Raw genomic sequence first — 19,680 nt, forward strand, 5'->3', positions numbered from 1 at the left:
GTTCAAGAACAATAAATGTAGCCCCAAAGACATTCAAGTCACCTGCATAATGATAGCTTTCATACGCATATATTTCATAGAAGACATATCAAGTGTTTACTATTCATTTTTTCCAGAAGATCATTTATTTCCCCCCATATGCTTCTTTTGAACTAGTTCTTTAGGGGAAACGTACAGCAGTTGACGAAGCAAAAAAAGCATATCTTAGATTTTCAAAGTGCCTTCATTGCAGAATTCATCTTTGAACCTGTACCAGTATTTTTGCAGTTCATTATGAGAGGATGTGCATATTTATTTTTAATGAGCAGTCTGTATTGTAAATATGATGTAGACCCAAATAGCTCATTTTAGCGTGTGCAATGCCAAAGAACTAAAAAAAGAGAATTCTCAGAGGAACCAACGAAACACTAACAGACACTCTTAAAATCAGTGTTTCATCCTGATGTGCAATTTACTGAAGCATCTTAAGAGCCCTCCTTCGACCTTGCGTGCTGATGTCCTTTATTAAAGGAAGAAAAGCTTGATTGTATTACTACATGAAACCGATTAGACGATTATTTAGCATTATCATTCACTCATGTCAGGAGGACACTTTATACGGCGGCCAGACTTTCGCATTATTATTATAATGAAACATAACCATCTCATAAGTCTAGAAATAGATCTCAGAGATCTGCATCTTAAAAGGAAATTGCTGATAAACTATATTATATGACATCAAGGGCATATAAGAAGGATATTGTACTATTAATGCTTCATTTCAAGGGCAACAAATATAACGGAAACATTTTAGTTTACCCTTGTGTGTTGTTGAGGATGTTTTCATTCCCTTTGGGGGGATTTTAAGGGCTTGATGTGGCCACAAATTTCTCTGTATTACAGCAAATGGAATGATTGTTGGTGACAAATCTTATTCTGACTTCAAAACTCAACAATACACTCTCTGGGCAAATTGACTACCCTTTAATTATGTTTGGGGCTGTTTTTACCCTATTGACTTATATTATAATGATATTTTTTGATTGCAAAGCCATTACAAATCTTATTTTGACACATATTTTGGGAAAAAATGCTTTGAAAATTTCAAAAACCCAACATAACACTCTCTCTGAAAATTTACTACCCTTTCATTATGTTCGGGGCTGTTTTTGCCCCATTGACTTCCATTATAATGACATTTTTTATTGCAAAGCCATGATACCATTATGCCTTCTTTATTGTTGAGGGTTTACCCTGTTTGGAAGAGGTATCACTTATCATTTTAACTGTTGACCATCAGTTGGCAGCATTAACCCTTTAGATAGACCTGTGCAAAAAGGTTTCTGGCTTTTAGAGGAAATTAGATGGAGCATAACAGCAAATTATAATGTGCCTACATAAATAAAACTTACCATGTTTAGCATGTGTAACCCACTAGTCCTACTGCATCCAACCTGCTCTGAGCTGGAATCAATCTGGGATTGAACTGGCGATTCTTTGTATGGGAGTCGGTTGCTCTAACAAGGAGTCTAAACACCATGGCATCTAGTGTCTGTCGCAAGAGCATCCTTTGAGGTCAGAGGAGTTAGTTTTACCTGCATAGCACTTCGTTACCTGGCCTCCGTTACACATGTTCTGAGAGATAAGGTGCTTATTTTCACAGACGAATCAAGGTAAGAGTGCAAAGGTCTCTCTCACACACTAACAAACACAGATACACCAACACAATCTCATGGCAATTTGTAACTTTTGGATTTAGTGGCTAATATGAATTCATGCGATCTAATTCATACAATCTAGTACGATTTGCTCATCCCCCAATGATGGTTGGGTTTAGGGGTGGGGTTAGATGCCACGCCTCCTTTTTAAAATCGTACAATTTCGTACGACTGAATTAGCCATTAAATTAACAAAATCTAATATACTTACGTTTTCTCGTGAGATCAAGGCTGGATACACACTCTCCACTACATATAAAAGCCAGAAACCAAGCTATTTTGCACTGCTACTGATGATCAACAGTAAAAATTATACATTTCCCTCTTCCCAAAAGGGAAAACCACCAACAATAAAGAAGTGTCAACAATAGTGTCATGGTTTTGCAATCAAAAAAATTTTGTTATAATGGAAGTCGATGGGGCAAAAACAGCCCCAAACATAACGAAAGGGTAGTCAGTTAGCCCAAAGAGTGTATTGTTGAGTTTCTTAAAACCATTTCAAAGCATTTCCCCCAAAAAATGTCGTTATAATGGAAGTCAATGGGGCAAAACAGCCAGTAATATAACAAAAGGGAATAAATTTAAACAATATCTAAGGGTTAAGTACCAATTATCACTAATATAACTGGCTCATTACCTGGCTATTATTAAGATATTGGCTGTTTAATAGTAGTTATAAAGTACATATTCTGCATTATATTACAACACTACCCAATAATCAGGGCCAGACAGAGTCTGCTGACATTTTTTGCTATTTCTGCAGAGAATTTAGTTAAAAATCTGTGGATTTATGCGGAATAATTTCGGGAGTATCGTAACTAAAAGCTTAACATATGAAATTAAAAAAAAAGTTTAAAATGTATTATTTTTTTATGTTTACAATGCAAATCCAATTAGACCCACTTTATTTGATAAGCAAAGCAAGTCTCTCATATAATATATCTACTAAAGGACAGAAAAGATTACTTACCCTATTTTGTAAATAAATCATATGAACACTTTTATTGTAGTCAATAATATTCCTGAAATTAATCTAAATACTGAAGTTTAAATTTACATACATTTATTCAAGTAAATAAACAGGATCAATGATGGGCTAAAAATCTGTGGAATTCTGTGCGCGCAGATTCTGTGTGGGCCTACCAATAACTAAACCTAACTACTACCTAACTATTATTATTAAGCATCAAATTCACTAATAAACCATTGACTAAATTAACTATAAACCATTAACTAAGACTTTTAGCTCACAAGACTACTAATTAGCTGCTTATTAATAGTTATTAAGGTAGTAGCTGGGTTTAGGAATGTAAAATAAGTACTAATAAACAGTTCATATCTTAATAATAGGCAGGTAATAAGCCAAATGTACTGTAATAATGTGAATTGTTGCTTAAAGTAGTACCAAAAAAACAAAAAAATCTAACACCAAACCTTCATATCAGTCTGTAACTAACACAAAACAGGCCTGGGTGGCACAGCTTAACAGTTTGATAGACAGCATTAACAATATATGTAAACAAAAAGACCTTTTCATCCCAAGCGGCTGTTTCTACAAAGATAAGAGCAAAGCTGACAGGTTGGTGAAATGCAGAAAGCTTTGTAAACAAACCAGGATACTGAACATCATTTTCACTGGAACACCATTATGCTTAAAGGTTTATCACACTGTAATGACAAACTTATACAGAGGGACAAATTACCTTTTAAATGGGGAGTTGCTTTTGTAAACAAATTGCAAAGCAGTCTTTCTGTTTCTAAAGTTTTTACTCTGTCAGGAATACTGCTCACACTGCAAAAGAAGTGGTTTTATTACCTTTGTCTGTTGATTTTGTTTTGTTTCTAGTCCAAATATCTAAAAATTGTCTAGACACACTGAAAAAATTTGGTTTGATGCTTCTTCAGACTGCTTATTTAAAATGAGCTGAAACAACGCTATTTATTGGGGGGTGGACAACTAAACTGTTTTATGCAACATAGGCTCATTCTAAAAACATACACCTGTATACATTTCTGGAGATTGCAAATTATGTAGCCAGAGGAATGTATGGCTGCATTTAGTCTTTAAAATGAACGCTACGGGGTGGTATGACGCCGTTCCTTTTTACGCTTACCAGCTGACCGATTACCACCTGGATGGCTTTCCTGCTGTTACCAGTGGCTCGCCATGTGCGTCGGTGGACTTGAGACGCAGAGTGGAGTTGACTATGACGACAGGGTTTGAGTCCTTCAAAGAATGGTTCCAGAAAGCAGGTAAGACAAAAATAGAAGCCAAAAAATAAAATAAACCAGTAAATAACAGGGTGAGAATGTGGTTAAATCTGAAAACATGGTAAAAATCAGACGAGGGCTTTTTTTTTTATGGATTGCTTTTCAAAACTGTTGGTTGGGTTTAGGGAAGGGGTGGGCGCTGGTCAATCTGTGCTTTTAAAACACTGTTTGTTGAGTTTAGGGAAGGAGCAGGGTGGGTCAGTCAGTCACTCAGTTGACAGTCAGATGACAGTGCCCTCTGGTGGATTTACAAGAGAAGAGCTGGCGTGAAATTTGAGATCTCTAAAAGCGTACACAGCGGCCTCTGGTGGATTTGCGAAAAAAAAAACAAAAAAAAAAAAAAACCATACCTCCTGGGATTTATTTGCCGCTCTCCAGAAATGTATATAGGGGTACGTTTTCAGAATGAATAAAAATAAAAATGAATAAGGTAACATAATTCCTTCATGTTGTCCCAACGCAAACCGATTGTGTGGTACCCAGCTTTTTTTTTTTTTTAACAGTGCAAGGTAAAAAAAAAAAATGTTTTTTTCTGAAATAATGTCAAAATTTAAGTGAAAAGTCACCCCAAAATGAAAAAAAGGGATTTTTTTTGGTCTGTTGAACCAAAACTCAGAGAAAAGCATTTTTTGCAGTGCATACAAAACAAACAACGTTTTGGTGAACTAAAGCAAAAGAACATCTTGACATATTTGGCTTCCAGCCACAGAGGATAATTTGAAGAAAGTTGAGAAACCTGTAAACATTGATTTATATAGGAAAAAAAAAATATGATGGAAGTCAATGGTTACAGGTTTCCAGCTCTCTTTAAAACATTTTATTTTGAGTTCAACAAACCCAAAACAAACAAATAAAAATCAAACTGGTTTAGAACAAGTCAAATGTTTGGGATGAACTATCCCTCTAAGTTTTTCCATTAAAAAAAGTTTGTTTTTGGTTTGAAATAAGTTTCTTACCCTTTACCATTTAAAAAGAAATTCTCACTTAGTGTGGACTTAATATTTATGAAAACAAAACACTAATTTTACTTGTCATGAAAACGCTTCTTGATTTGAGAATTTTTAGATATTTTGACTACAAGTCAGAACCTTGAGGTAAAAAAAAAAATTGCAGTACAATCCTTCAAAATAAAGTTGGCGAACTACAGAAAAGAACATCTTGGCTTATCTGGCTCTGTCACATCCAGACCAGCCAAAAATGATATTTTAAGAACTTGTAACCATTGATTTCCATATTAGGAAAAACAAATACTATATAAATTCAATGGTTACAGTGTCACGCTGGTAGACAAGACAACGATGGTTATCTTTTTAGAGTTTAATTCAAAACAAAGTCACTGAATTAAAGTGAGGAAGCAGGAGAGTGGTGTTGTGGCTGTAAGCGATCTCATCAACAGCTCACAAGGTAAACATCTGATGTTAGCGATCTCACACACAGTTAGTTCCAGGGAACATCAGAAGGTGAGTATCTCATACACAGTTCATCAGGTAAATGGCAGATCTTCAGGTAAACACAATAATAGTTCAATCACTTCCCTTATTCAGTTGCTTGGTGATCCGAAGGCACAAAAGAGACATCCATGGAAGAAAAGCAGAAAAAGGAGTGCAGGAGAAGAGAACCATCCGACTTCGATGCCGGCCGATGAATGGGAGAATTAGGTGGGTACTTATAGTGTCCATGATTGACGGAACAGGTGCAGGTGATTAGAATGCTGGTGATGGTTCGCGGGATTGGTGAACGGTGGTTAGTGAGGGAGAGTGGTGATTGGAGCAGCAGGAACGAGCCGAGGTTGTTTCTCAATTCCAAGAACGCAGAGAATGGACTTGCGTTCTTGTGAAGACCGGTCTTGCCAGGTCACCTCGGAAGAACGAACTCGGGATTTTATTACTTTAATAATAAACCTATATAAAATGCTGTGCTTCCCATCTCCAGTTGCAATGACTTTTGGGACTTCTCGACATCTGGGACATTCATGCGTCCTCTGTTCTTGCGGTCTTGAGTTTTGGAACTGAACTTTGGCAGTTGATGATGACGTTACACGAGAACACGAAGACGCAAGATCGCTGAAGAACGCATATTGAGAAATAGCCATACAGGTTTCCAACTTTCTTCAAAACTTTTTCTTTTGAGTTCAACAGACCAAAACTAACTAACTAACTAACTAAATAAATAAATAAATAAATAAAAATCTAACTGTTTTTTTGCAGTGCATACAAAACTTAACGTACACAAAGTGGATGTACTTAAGCAAAAGCAAGAACATCTTGACATATCTGGCTCCCAGCAACATCCAGACTAGCTAAAGAAGATATTTTGAAGATTGTTGACAACCTGTAACCTTCACTGTAAAAAATGCAGGGTTCCACACAATTCATTCATGTTGTCCCAACAGAACTGATTAAGTTAACTTAACACTTTTAACAAATTTATGTGGATTGAACATAAAAAAAATAAGTTGTCCCAATGACATTTCAAGAATTGTGTTGTTTCACCTCATTTTAAATAAATAATTTGAACGAGCAAAAAAAAAAAAAGTTTTTGTGACAGGTTTCCAGCTTTCTTCAAATAATTTTCTTTTGAGTTTAACGGACCAAAATAAATAAATAAATAAATAAATAAAAATCAAACTGGTTTAGAACAAGTCAAGGGTAAGTGAATGATGACAGAATTAAATGTTTGAGTGAACTATCCCTTTATGTGAGTTTGATTTTGGTTAGAAATAAGTTATTTTTTAAATGTCACTCAGTTTTGATTTCTGAAAACAAAACAATATTTTTACTTGTCAAGAAAACACCTCTTGTTTTGGGAAGTTTTTTATATTTGGACTACAAACAAGACAAAACCTTGAAGTAAGAAAAGCTTTTTTTTCTTCTTTATTTGCAGTGCATACAAAACTTTAACATAAAGTTGGTGAACTAAAGCAAAAGAACATCTTGACATATCTGGCTCCCAGCCACATCCAGACCAGCCATTTCAAACCCCTCTCTGAACCCTCAGAATAAAAATTGTCTTTGCTCAGAGATGTTTTTTTCTGCAGAAATGTTTGTGGGCTTTGCATTGTCCCCGCAAACCCCTGGCGGAGCTTTTGAAAGGACGCATGCTGGGTATAAGAGCTGACCATCCTCAAAAACCTTCGCTAAGAACATGGCCGGATGCAGGATTGCTGGGAAACCTCAGGATAACAAACAGCTGTTCCTGAAAGCTCAAAAAATGCTCATCCTCCGGCACAGGATTGGTTGGGAGAGCATGGGATTCATCTGAATGTCTGTCAGGGAAAAATGAAAGCAGCTTAACTTAAAAACGTTTGACTGCACTGCCTGAGAAAAGAACAATGTTTCTGTTGATTCCCTTTAATAATAATAGAATATGATTTTGTTTTCATACTGAAAAATTCATCCTGTCTTCATACACTGTCAGAAATAAAGGTACACGAGATGTCACTGGGGTGGTACCTTTTCAAAAGGTACAAATTTGTACCTAAAATGTCCCTATTAACACCTCAAGGGTACATATTAGTACCTAAAAAGTACAGAAGTGTTCCTCTTAAATTTTTTTGGTAATAATATATACTTTTGAGGTACCAATATGGACCCTTTGAGTAGAAAGGCAGCGTGCATACTTTTATTTCTGAGAGTGTAGGAGGGAAACAAACCCTGCAATTTTTTCCCACCCAAAACCCTTCATTCAGCTGCAGTTGAAAGCTGAAATGGACAATAAAGGTGGTAAAACACCAACAACTTTTATTCCGTTTCATGCACAATGGCAGATTATTATTTATTGATGACTTCCAGGTGGTTCCTTTCACAATGTTTTCACCTCAAAACACTTCTTCTGTCCTCAAACTCAAACTGCAATGCGTTTGGATGATTCTATCATATTCTATCACTTTAACATATTAAAGATGTTCAAGACTGGATGACCAACAATTACCTTCTCTTAAACTCAGACAAAACAGAATTATTACTTATTGGGCCTAAATCCTGTACACAGCAGATCTCACAACTCGACCTACAATTAGAGGGATACAAAGTTAGCGTTAGCTCTACTATAAAAGATCTCGGTGTCATATTAGACAGCAATTTAACTTTTAAAAATGATATATCCCATGTCACAAAAACTGCTTTCTTTCATCTGAGAAATATCGCTAAGCTACGAAGTATAGAAAAGCTAGTCCATGCTTTTATGACTTCTAGGCTGGACTACTGTAATGCACTGTTTGCTGGCTGCCCAGCATCCTCTATTAACAAACTTCAATTAGTACAAAATGCAGCTGCCAGAGTTCTTACCAGGTCTAGAAAATTTGATCACATCACCCCAATTTTATCCTCCTTACACTGGCTGCCTGTTAAGTTTCGTATTGAATTTAAAATATTGCTTCTTACATATAAAGCTTTAAATAATCTAGCTCCTGTTTATCTAACCAATCTTCTGTCTCGCTAAAATCCAACTCGCTCTTTAAGGTCTCAAAACTCAGGGCTTCGGGTAGTACCTAGAATAGCAAAGTCGAGTAAAGGAGGTCGAGCCTTCTTATTTATAGCTCCTAAACTTTGGAATAGCCTTCCTGATAACGTCCGAGGCTCAGACACACTCTCCCAATTCAAAACTAGATTAAAGACCTATCTGTTCAGTAAAGCATACACTTAGTGCACCACTTAGGGGGCTTCCACACAGGTTATGCATCTTGTTGATATACACTGTGAACATCAGCTACGCTAATTATTTTCTTTATTCTCTATTTCCACCTGGGGATACTCTTCCCGAGGCCCTCAGACTATGCAGAGTCACTGATTCGATCCAAGACCAACGACGAGATGATCCCAAGGTTTCCATATCCTGGACTAGGCCGAATCCTGAGCAGCTACTGTGATGGTCATGGAAGAGTGGAGAACATGAGACTGATTCTTGTGACACTCCAGGGACAGACGAGTCTTCGCTGAGGCCAGCTTCCAGCCTCCGCCGCAGAGACTGCAGCTCTGCACAAGACGTTTGGCTAGCGGGGAAATTAAAATGATCGTGCCCAACTGAGCCTGGTTTCTCTCAAGGTTTTTTTTCTTCACTTCCGCCATTAGTGAAGTTTTTTTTCCCTCTCTGCTGTCGCCACTGGGTTGCATGGTTCGGGATCTGTAGAGCTGCGCATCGTTGGATTTGCCCTTCAATATTTGGACTCTCAGTAGTGATTATTAAACCACACTGAACTGAGCTCAACTGAACTGAACTTAAACACTACAAACTGAACTACACTGTTCCTATTTACTGTGACCTTTTATGTGAAGCTGCTTTGACACAATCTACATTGTATAAGCGCTATACAAATAAAGGTGAATTGAATTGAATTGAATTGCGGGACCACAAACCCAACTCTAACATGTTTCATGGGTATATCTTTGAATATAACCAAAAATACACTGTATCCCAGTGGGCACCTTGATGTCAAAACAACATAACAACCATGTAAAAATGTAAATCGGTTTGATGTTAATTCGTCGCCTTAGAATTAAAAAGTTCTATCTGACAATTTTATCAATATAGAGTTATTGACATATTCTTATTAAATGACAACTTATTTACATTATGGGATGTGTTTTTATAAGTTGTTTTCATTTTAAGACTTTGTATTTAAAAAACAAATTTACACACATACTGTTTGCTATATGGAATGGAAAAACTTTGAAGCTCAATATCTTAAAATCATTCAGAACGCAGATGGAACCTTATAATTCCAAGGTGACAAAATGACTACCTTGATGTGAAAAAAAAACATTGATTGCCATCAAAAAACATTGATTACAGGACAGTCTTGTCATTGATTTTTTATTGAGGCCAATGTTGTGTCATTTTGATGTCGTTTTAACATTAAGGTACTTTACATGCATTGCATGGATTTAAAATCCAGTGCACATTTGTAATTGAAGATGACAAATAAATAAAACACATCTTATATTATACTACTTTAAGTGTGGTTATTATAGTGGTCAAAGGGCATCAATGTGTGGATGTCAAATGGCTGTCAAGGTTTTGACATCAAATCAATTTGCATTTTTGACATGTTTTTTTTTTACTTGATGCTTGATGTCAATTTGATGTTGTTTTGGCATTAAGGTGCCTTCTGAGACAGGTCAAAATTGTAAATAAAAAAATAGACAAAAATAATTAGAATATTATTAAGCAAAGATTATGATCCATAAAGATATTTTGTAAATGTAAAACCGTAAATATTTCAAAACTCAACTTTTTGATTAGTAATGTGCATCTCTAAACACAACGATAAAAGTAATTTTCTCTCTCTTTGTTCTCTTCTAAATTTGTAATTTAAATAAAAAACCTTTCTTTTTTTATATTATAATACTTTTTGTGTTGTTAATTTGGTGGTCAAAAGGGCATCAGTGTGTAGATGTCAAATGGACGTCAAGGTTTTGACATAAAATCGATTTGCAGTTTCGGCATGTTTTTTTTGATGTGCTTGATGTAAGTTTGGTATCTTCTTGACATCAAAGTGCCTGCTGAGATGGCTCAAAATTATAAATAAAAAAATATATGATAAAATCATTAGAATATTAAGTAAAGATCACAACACTGGCTCATTCTTAAGTCGTAGCCCTATATACTTTTCTGGAAATTATGTAGCCAGAGGAGCATATGGCTGCATTTCATTTTTAAAAAACACTACAGGGTGTTATGATGCCATTCCAAAATACATTGTATGGGTTAAAATTATGTATTTATATCCTAAAAATCATTGGAATATAAGGTAAAGATCATGTTCCATGAAGACATTTTGTAAACTGGGTTCAATAAATCTATCAAAACTTAATTTTGGATTAGTAATATGCATTGTGGGCGACCTAGTGGCTCAGTGGTTAGCACTGTCACCTTACAACAAGAAGGTAGCTGGTTTAAGTCCTGAATGGGCCAGTTGGCATTTCTGAGTTTGCATGTTCTCCCCGTGTTGGCGTGAGTTTCCTCCGGGTGCTCCGGTTTCCCCCACAGTCCAAAGACATGCGCTATAGTGAATTAAATAAACTAAATTGGCCGTAGTGTATGAGTGTGTGTGTGAATGAGTGTGTATGGGTGTTTCCCAGTATTGGATTGCGGCTGGAAGGGCATTCGCTGTGTATAAAACATATGTCGGAATAGTTGGCGGTTCATTCTGCTGTGGACACATATGAATTAGAGACTAAGCCAAAAGAAATTAAATGAATGAATAATGGAATTTCGACAAATTTAATGGCAATTTTCTCAATATTTAGACCAAACATCAATGGGAAGCTTAATTTTTCAGCTTTCAGATGATGTAAAAAATGACACATGACCTGTTTTGTGATCCAGGGTCACATTTTGTAAATATTTAATTGTATTACTGCGCATTGCTAAGCACAATAAAAGTGATCTTCTCTGTATTTTGATCTATTTTAAACCCTCATATATTTCCAATTTTATAATAGTTGCATCTCTTTTAAATATTGCTCTATCCTAACAAAGTGCACATCAGTGGAAAGTTTATGACTATAAGTGTTTTGGCCCAGGGTTACATATAGAAAACTTGTCTTTCTAGTCTAGCAAGCGTGTTTGAGAATCAGCTAGAGCCACTAAGGATTATTTTTATTTATTTGCCTGACACTTTATTTCATGATCATTTTATTTCAAACCAGCGAATGGATGAGCAGAAACACTAGCAGAAAGCTAGAGGACAGAAACCCTCATCAGTGAAAGCAGAAACATAGAGAAGCATCTCTAGCTGATATCAGTCTTCTCTCTTCAGCTGAAGAGTCACATTAAGAGATGAAATCAGCCTCCTGATGGGACGCAGAAAGAGAAAGATGACCCAGTAATGATATCCTGACTTAAGTGTGAGCGATCGTTCAGTCTGGTCCACATGTGTGTGTGCTGAGAAAAGCCAGATTACTCCTCAATGATCTTCCAAAGCTGTATTCACAGTGAACATTTGTCTTTATTCTCTGTTTTTAATCCTGTATAGTTCACCTACATGGTGAGGATGCTTTTAGAGTGCAAATATTAACTTATTACAACCAATTTTCAAGATAACCTCTCAAATATTAAACAATTTTGAGGTAGGCAGCACAAAACCAAGAAACAAACAAATAAGTTTTCAGTGGTGTACTGTTTCATCATGATTACTTTATCTCCAATTGGATGAATCATTTGAATAGAATTTTTTTCTGTTTATTCATATTCATATTCATATTTATGTTCATATTCATGAAAAGTGTTTGAACTTTCTTCAGATTTTTTCCACAGAATTTTTTTTGGTCATTTTTCAATTCACTTTAGATTAATTATCACTTCACACTTATTATTAATAATCACTTCACAAAGTTTAATCACAAAGACACTTGGCATTGGTTTATATCAAAATACTAATAATAATTATTCATCTTTTTTTAAGTCACTAAAAGAATTTGACATTTTTACATTCATTCATTCATTCATTTTCATCTGTTTTTCTGGGGTCGGATCGCAGGGGCAGCAGTCTTCCCAGACTTCTCTTGCTCCAGACACTTCCTCCAGCTCCTCTGGGGGGATCCTGAGGCGTTCCCAGGCCAGCCGAGAGACATAGTCCCTCCAGCGTGTCCTGGGTTTTCCCTAGGTCCTCGAGCCTGGGGCTCCCTCCCGTTTCATCGGGAGTGAGGGGAGCCTGAGCTCAGGTAGATCCTGAAAGCTCCCCCGTATTTAGTTAAGAAAGAAGGGAATGATTAGGGGTGGATGGGGGAATCTTCAAGATGAAGATGACTAGATAAGGAAATCCAGCTATTTATATATGTTCGAATTCATGTGATTGGTATATAATACCACTACTAGACAATAAAACCTAAGAAAACCATACTAATTTAGTGTTAGTATTAGTACTTATTAATCTCAGTTTTGACCATATTTGGAATGGTCGTGAATATTTATGAGCTCTTAAACATTTCACAGTATTTACATTGTTTTTTCTTCAGGAGAAAGTCTTGTTTCTTTTAGTTTGGCTGGAATAAACACAGTTGAAACTACTGTTGACCAATGACTTGCCTAATTATTCTAACTTAAGTTATGCTTTTAATTTGCACTTTAAGCTTGACTTGACTTGATTGGAGATGAATATTAATGAGCTCTTGAAATTTTCACAGTCTTTACACTATTTTTTCTTCAGGAGAATGTCCTATTTCTTACAGTTTAGCAGGCATAAACAGTTCTAATAAAAAAAAAACTATTTAAAGGTCAATATTATTGGCCCCTTTACAAATTAGTTTTTTTATTGTCCTGCAAAACCACTGTTGTCCAATGACTTGCCTAGTTATCCTAACTTAAACTAAGCCTTTCAATTGCACTTTATAAACTTAATACAAGTATTTTACTAAAGAATTAGTACACCTAGAATGAAAAGCTTGTAATTGATCATATTTGAAATGGTCAAGAATATTAATAAGCTTTAAAAAATTTCACAGTATTTACATATTTTCTTTCTTCATGAGAAAGTCCTATTGCTTTTAGTTTGGCTGGAATAAAGAGTTTAATTTTTTAAACAAGCTCAGTTTTGACAATATTTAGAATGGCCATGAATATAAATGAGCTCTTGAAAATTCCACAGAATTTATTATATTTTCTTCTTCAGGAGAAAGTCATATTTCTTTCAGTTTGGCTGGAATAAACACAGTTGAAACCACTGTTGCCCAATGACTTGCCTAATTATTCTAACTTAAGTCTTAAACTTTGCACTTTAAGCTTCCACAAGCATATTACTAAACTACTAACTAGTACACCTAGATTGAAAAGCTTGTAATTTACCATATTTGGAATAGTCATGAATACTATTTAGCTCTTGAAATTTTCACAGTATTTACTATATTTTTTTCTTCAGGAGAAAGTCCTTTTTCTTTTAGTTCGGCGGGAATAAACAGTTTTTATTTTCAAAACATCAAGCTCAGTTTTGGATTGTCCATGAATATTAATGAGCTCTTGAAAATTCAACAGTATTTATTATATTTTTTCTTCGGGAGAAAGGCCTAATTTTCCTAACTTAAGTTAAATCTTTAAATTGAACATTGAGCTTAAAGAAAGTGTCTTACTAAATAACTAGTACACCTAAAATTAAAAGCTCATAATTGACCATATTTGGAATGTTCATGAATATTAATGAGCTTTTGAAAATTTAACAGTATTTGCTGTTTTTTCTTCAAGAGAAAGTCTTATTTTATAAGTTTGGCTGGAATTAATAGTTAAAAATTTTTTAACAACAAGCTCAGTTTTGACCATATTTGGAATGTTCATGAATATTAATGAGCTCTTTAAATTTTCACAGTATTTACTATATATTTTCTTCAGGAGAAAGTCATATTACATTTAGTTTGTCTGGAATAACCACAGTTTTAATTTTTAAAAAACAATTCAAAGTCAATATTACTAGTCCCTTTAAGAATTTTTTTTTTGATTGTGTACAGACAAAACCACTGTTGCCCAATGACTTGCCAAATTATCCCAACTTACGCCTTGAAATTGAACTTTAATTTAACTTAATACAGGTATCTTCCTAAATACTGGTACACCTAGAATGAAAAGCTCGTAATTGACCATATTTGGACTGGTCATGAATATTAACGAGCTCTTTTCTGATGCCACACAGCGAATAATCCAAGGTTTTGAAGTCTACAGATTGAAGTATTGTTTTGGAGGCCTCGTATTTAACTATAGAGACAAAAAATGTTTAAAAAACTGAAGCATTCCTATAAAATAAATCTAAAAGAAAGTCATTAGGTTAACAACCTGGACTGAAAAACTTAAACAATACTTACTCTTCTTAAAAAACCCTACTATATCAAAAGATCATCTTGACTTTATCTCCACTTTAAATCACGATCTTTCTGTCTCTGATACTGTAACTATCCCGCTCGTCTCAACCACTAGAGAATCATAGTTCAATATTTGCAGAGCTGAATCCTCTTGACTCTCCTGTTCACAGATGCGTATAAAGGAACGTTCTTAAATAGCTCTTGACCTTGACGGCATAATCGACGTGCATTAGTCTGTCATAAGAGGTGCATATTAGAGTCTTCGTCATTGGCCGCTCTTGTATAGCGTGGACAGCAGACAGTCTTTCTCTTTCACGAGAGGTGTGCGACTGTCCCGCTGGAAAGGAGAAACGACCTTCCTTTCCTTTTCATATGGAAATGTTTTACAGCCACCATCATGTGGGCTTAATGGAGCATGTCTATTTGATCTAAAGCTTAGCTCAACACAGTCACTCACGCCGGCAGAGAATAATCTCCACCATTTTCTCTTTCTCTCATATTTCTCCTGTTTATAGTTTGGTATAGCAAGCTAGCTCCTCATGCCGGAAGCAGAACTATAGGTTTGCTGACAAGAACAGACTTTTTAGCTGAAGTATTAGAGTTCCACGTTTAGCATTTGTGCTGTACACCTGACAAAAGTCTTGTCGCCTATTCAACTTTTAGGAACAACAAATAATATCTTGACTTCTAGTTGATCATTTGGTATCAGAAGTAGCTTATCTGAAAGGCAAAGGCCTCTAGATTACGCTTATATTATCTAAATAAAATATGATCATGCCTTGATTTTTAGCAATTTAAATAGGACAGTAAGATCTGACTTTGCTTAGAAAAATGTCTTGTCACTTAACAGAAATACTGTACAGTATAGATTATAAAGTCATGCTGCAGTTGAAAAAGAATGAATATTGTGTATGACTCCAATGAGCTTGGAGGACTGCATCCATACATCTCTGCAATGACTCAAATACCATAATAAAGTCATCTGGAATGGCAAAGAAAGCGTTCTTGCAGGACTCCCGGAGTTCATCAAGATTCTTTGGATTCATCTTCAATGCCTCCTCCTCCATCCTACCCCAGACATGCTCAATAATGTTCATGTCTGGTGACTGGGCTGGCCAATCCTGGAGCACATTGACCTTTTTTGCTTTCAGGAACTTTGATGTGGAGGCTGAAGTATGCGGAGCGCTATCCTGCTGAAGAATTTGCCCTCTCCTGTGGTTTGAAATGTAATGGGTAGCACAAATGTCTTGATACCTCAGGCTGTTGATGTTGCCATTCACTCTGCAGATCTCTCATACACCCCCATACTGAATGTAACCCCAAACCATGATTTTTCCTTCACCAAACTTGACTGATTTCTAAGAATCTTGGGTCCATGCAGGTTCCAATCAGTCTTCTGCAATATTTGTGATGACTAGGATGCAGTTCAACAGATGATTCATCAGGAAAATCTATCTTCTGCCACTTTTCCAAGTATCAACTAGAGGTCAAGTTATTAATATTTGACATGAATAACACCAGAAACGTTTCTTGTCATTTACAGTTGATTATTTGCCCTTTTGTGAAATGTTTATTATTTTTCAAATATTTGTTTAAGTGATGTTCAACAGATCAAGAAAATTTTAAAGTCGTATTTTATTTAGTTTGGCTGAAATAAATACAAAATTAAGTTCAATATTATTTGCCCCGGGAATTGTTCTTTTTTCAATCGTGTATACAGAAGAAACCACTGTTGTTTAATAATTTACCTAGCTATTGACCTACATACGCCTTTAAATTGCACTTTAACCTGAATACTAGTATCTTACTAAATCATTTGTAAATTATTATGTAAATTATTATTATGAGGTAAAGTCCGATTCTGATAGTCTGAAACTGTGTGATCGGGCATGATTTCCGATCATGTGATCGAATCTGACCATCCCTAAATATTACTGATGTAAACATTAGGTCAGCAGGTTACATTGTAACCTCATGTCATAACATAGCGCTACATGATAAGCAATTTGGCTGTTTGCACCAGACCAAACTTAAATACAGTCATTCAGAAGCACAGAATAGTACACTTACTGCACTCCAACGAAATGGGAAGGTTTATAATCTAATTAATACATTAATACATATTAAACCTTTTTAACATTACTGAATGTAGATGCTGAATCGCTGATATGTGTTGGCTTGCACTGAGCCTCAGTTCTAAAGTTCAATTTCAAATAGTTTATTTTATTTTTAAGATCTGAGGTGAACTATCTGCTGCTGCTTTCAGTAGTATGGAAATAAATATCATGTAAAATGGCATTCAAACTCACATTATTAGTATTTAAAACTGAATAAAGCACATGAGGTGTACCTGAGGTGATCATTGTCATAGTTTTCTGTTGTTCAGCTACAAGAAATAGAAGCCGTTTCTATCAATTTCAGGTGTTTGTTAGGACAAAAATTCCTTTTAATATGGAAAATATTCTTTCTATATTGCCTTCTACATCTCTAGTTAGAGGACCACTGAATTAAATGATCCAGTCAGTGCAAGTTTCCAATAAATGATTCACTGATCCAAATGATTCAGTCAGACTGTGTCTCCAATTAATGACTCATTAATTAAAACAATTGGTTCAGAACTAGTCGCAAGTTAATTATTTGCACATTCAAATGACTCGGTCATAGCAAGTTAACAATTCACTGATTCATGTCATCTGGTCTGATTGAGTCTCTGAAGAAAGCAACCACCTGGCAACCCAAATCTAAACAATTCTGCATTTCTTGTGCATTGATGTTGTAGAAATATACCCTAAAAACATGCGATACACTGTCCTGGCAGCTAGTTTTAGCTCAGGGAACATCAGAAAATTATATTATAGCTTTGTGTTATATAGCACGAAACATTCACATCATAATTATTCATCCGGTTTAGATAAATGTCCAGCTAAATTAAATGATAATACCAGTAAATGACTTCACGACGCACAGTAAGATGTCCTATAGCCTCATTTAGAAAGTCAAAACCGGAGTGCAATTTGATTACAGCACCATAAAGCTGTAATTTATGGGATAATAATATAGCTCTTCGGATTTCTGTCCTCAATCTTCAATGCATCTTCCACTTAAGCTGTCACCTGGAGCAAGGAAATGCAAAACAAATGATTACAATTTTGATCACAAACTACCTCACTTCTTGTTTGATCTGTCCTACGGTCAGTTTGGGATGTAAATGTCCTCATTGTGTTGCTTGCGATTGGATTAGAATATAGCACCTATCTGTTTCCAAGCAATAATGAGCTCCATAAAATATCTTCAAATCAGTTTTTAGGTTACAGAGGATTATGTATACAGTTCCTCTACATATATTATTTTTGATGGTCAGGCTTATTTATAATACATGCTGGAGCTTAACACACAGTGGTGGAAAAAAGTATTGAACACGTCATGTTTTTTCCTGGAAATAATATTTCTAAAGGACCTGTTCACATGGAATTGGACCAGATTTTGGTAAAAACCCAAACAATACAAACATAAAATATAAAATATAAAACAAAACAAATGAGATACTGAAATGTATTTAATATTTTAAATAAAAGGCTTTTTTTGGTTATGGCAGTTTAAAGACGCCTCTCATTTGGAGAATAAAGTCACATGCATTGCTCAGGTGTGAGTTTCTCACAGACTTCAACAGTGTAAAAATCTTAATGGTTCTGTGGGTCTCATCTATTAAATCTGATCTTTATTTTGTATTCTCTATTGCATTCAGATCAGGTGATTGGCTGGGCCATTCTACTGCTTGATTTCCTTCCTTTGAAAGCAATTGAAAGTATCCTTGGCTGTGTTTTGGATCATTGTCTTGCTGAAATGTTCACCCTGGTTTCATCTTCATCATCCTGCTAATGTAGATGTTGGACTGAAGCATCGAATATACATTTACACTGACCAGAGTTGGGTGTAACGTGTTCCACAGTAATGCGTTACTGTATTCTAATTACATTTTGAGGAACACAGTAATGTAACTAATTACATTTTCAAGAGTTCACACTTGATGATTGATTATAAAGCTTATTTGGCATGCTGTCCCGAGAGATAGCCTTGAGTTTGAGCTCAGGTAGATTTCGAGAACTCCCCTGCTGTAGTAGCTACAGATAGTGATTGCTCTTAAGAGATAACTACTCACTAGGAACATGTCTATGGTGCCGATTTGGATTAGTCAATTAACTTAAGTTGCATGTTTTTGGACAGTGAGAGGAAACCCGGGAACCCGGGAGAAAACCATGTGAGCATGGAGAGAATGTGTAAACTCCACACAGAAACGACGGATGGCTTGGTAAGGACTAGAACCAGGGACGTTCTTGCTGTGAGGCAACAGTGCTAACCACTGGGCCACCGTGCCACCCATCTAGGAAAGGAGGAGGAGTAGGGGTGGAAGGGTGGATTCTTCAAAACGAAGATGGCTGTTATATGAAACTCAGGGTATTTATAGTACCTTAGGAATCATCTGATTGGTGAATCATAAATTGAATAATGTGGGACCGGCTGCAAGCAATCATAAGCACGTGATCCTCTCGAAATTAGTTTTTAAATAAACATTCACTTAAATTTGTGTAATTCGATTACAGCTACTAAAGTCAATGTAACTGCATTACTTGCATTACAAATATAGTTTTTAGAAGAAAAAACTGCTTCTTTTAAATCACGTTTTCCACTGTGACGTCAGTTAATAAGCATGAGCCTTTAAATAGCTGCGGAACGTGAGCTGAAATGGCTGCTGATGAGAGTGGTTGCTTCTTCAAGTGATAATACAGACATTACTTTGATTTCATTAAGCATAAAAACAAAAATATTGCTGTGAAATGCAGTCTATATCTAGTCTTTAAAGAACTTTTGACTGCTTTTAACTCGACCAGCAACTTATTCAAGCACTTTATTAGAAAGCATTCTAAGTT

Source organism: Danio aesculapii, chromosome 12 (assembly GCF_903798145.1).
Source record: "Danio aesculapii chromosome 12, fDanAes4.1, whole genome shotgun sequence".
Lineage (NCBI taxonomy): Eukaryota > Metazoa > Chordata > Actinopteri > Cypriniformes > Danionidae > Danio > Danio aesculapii.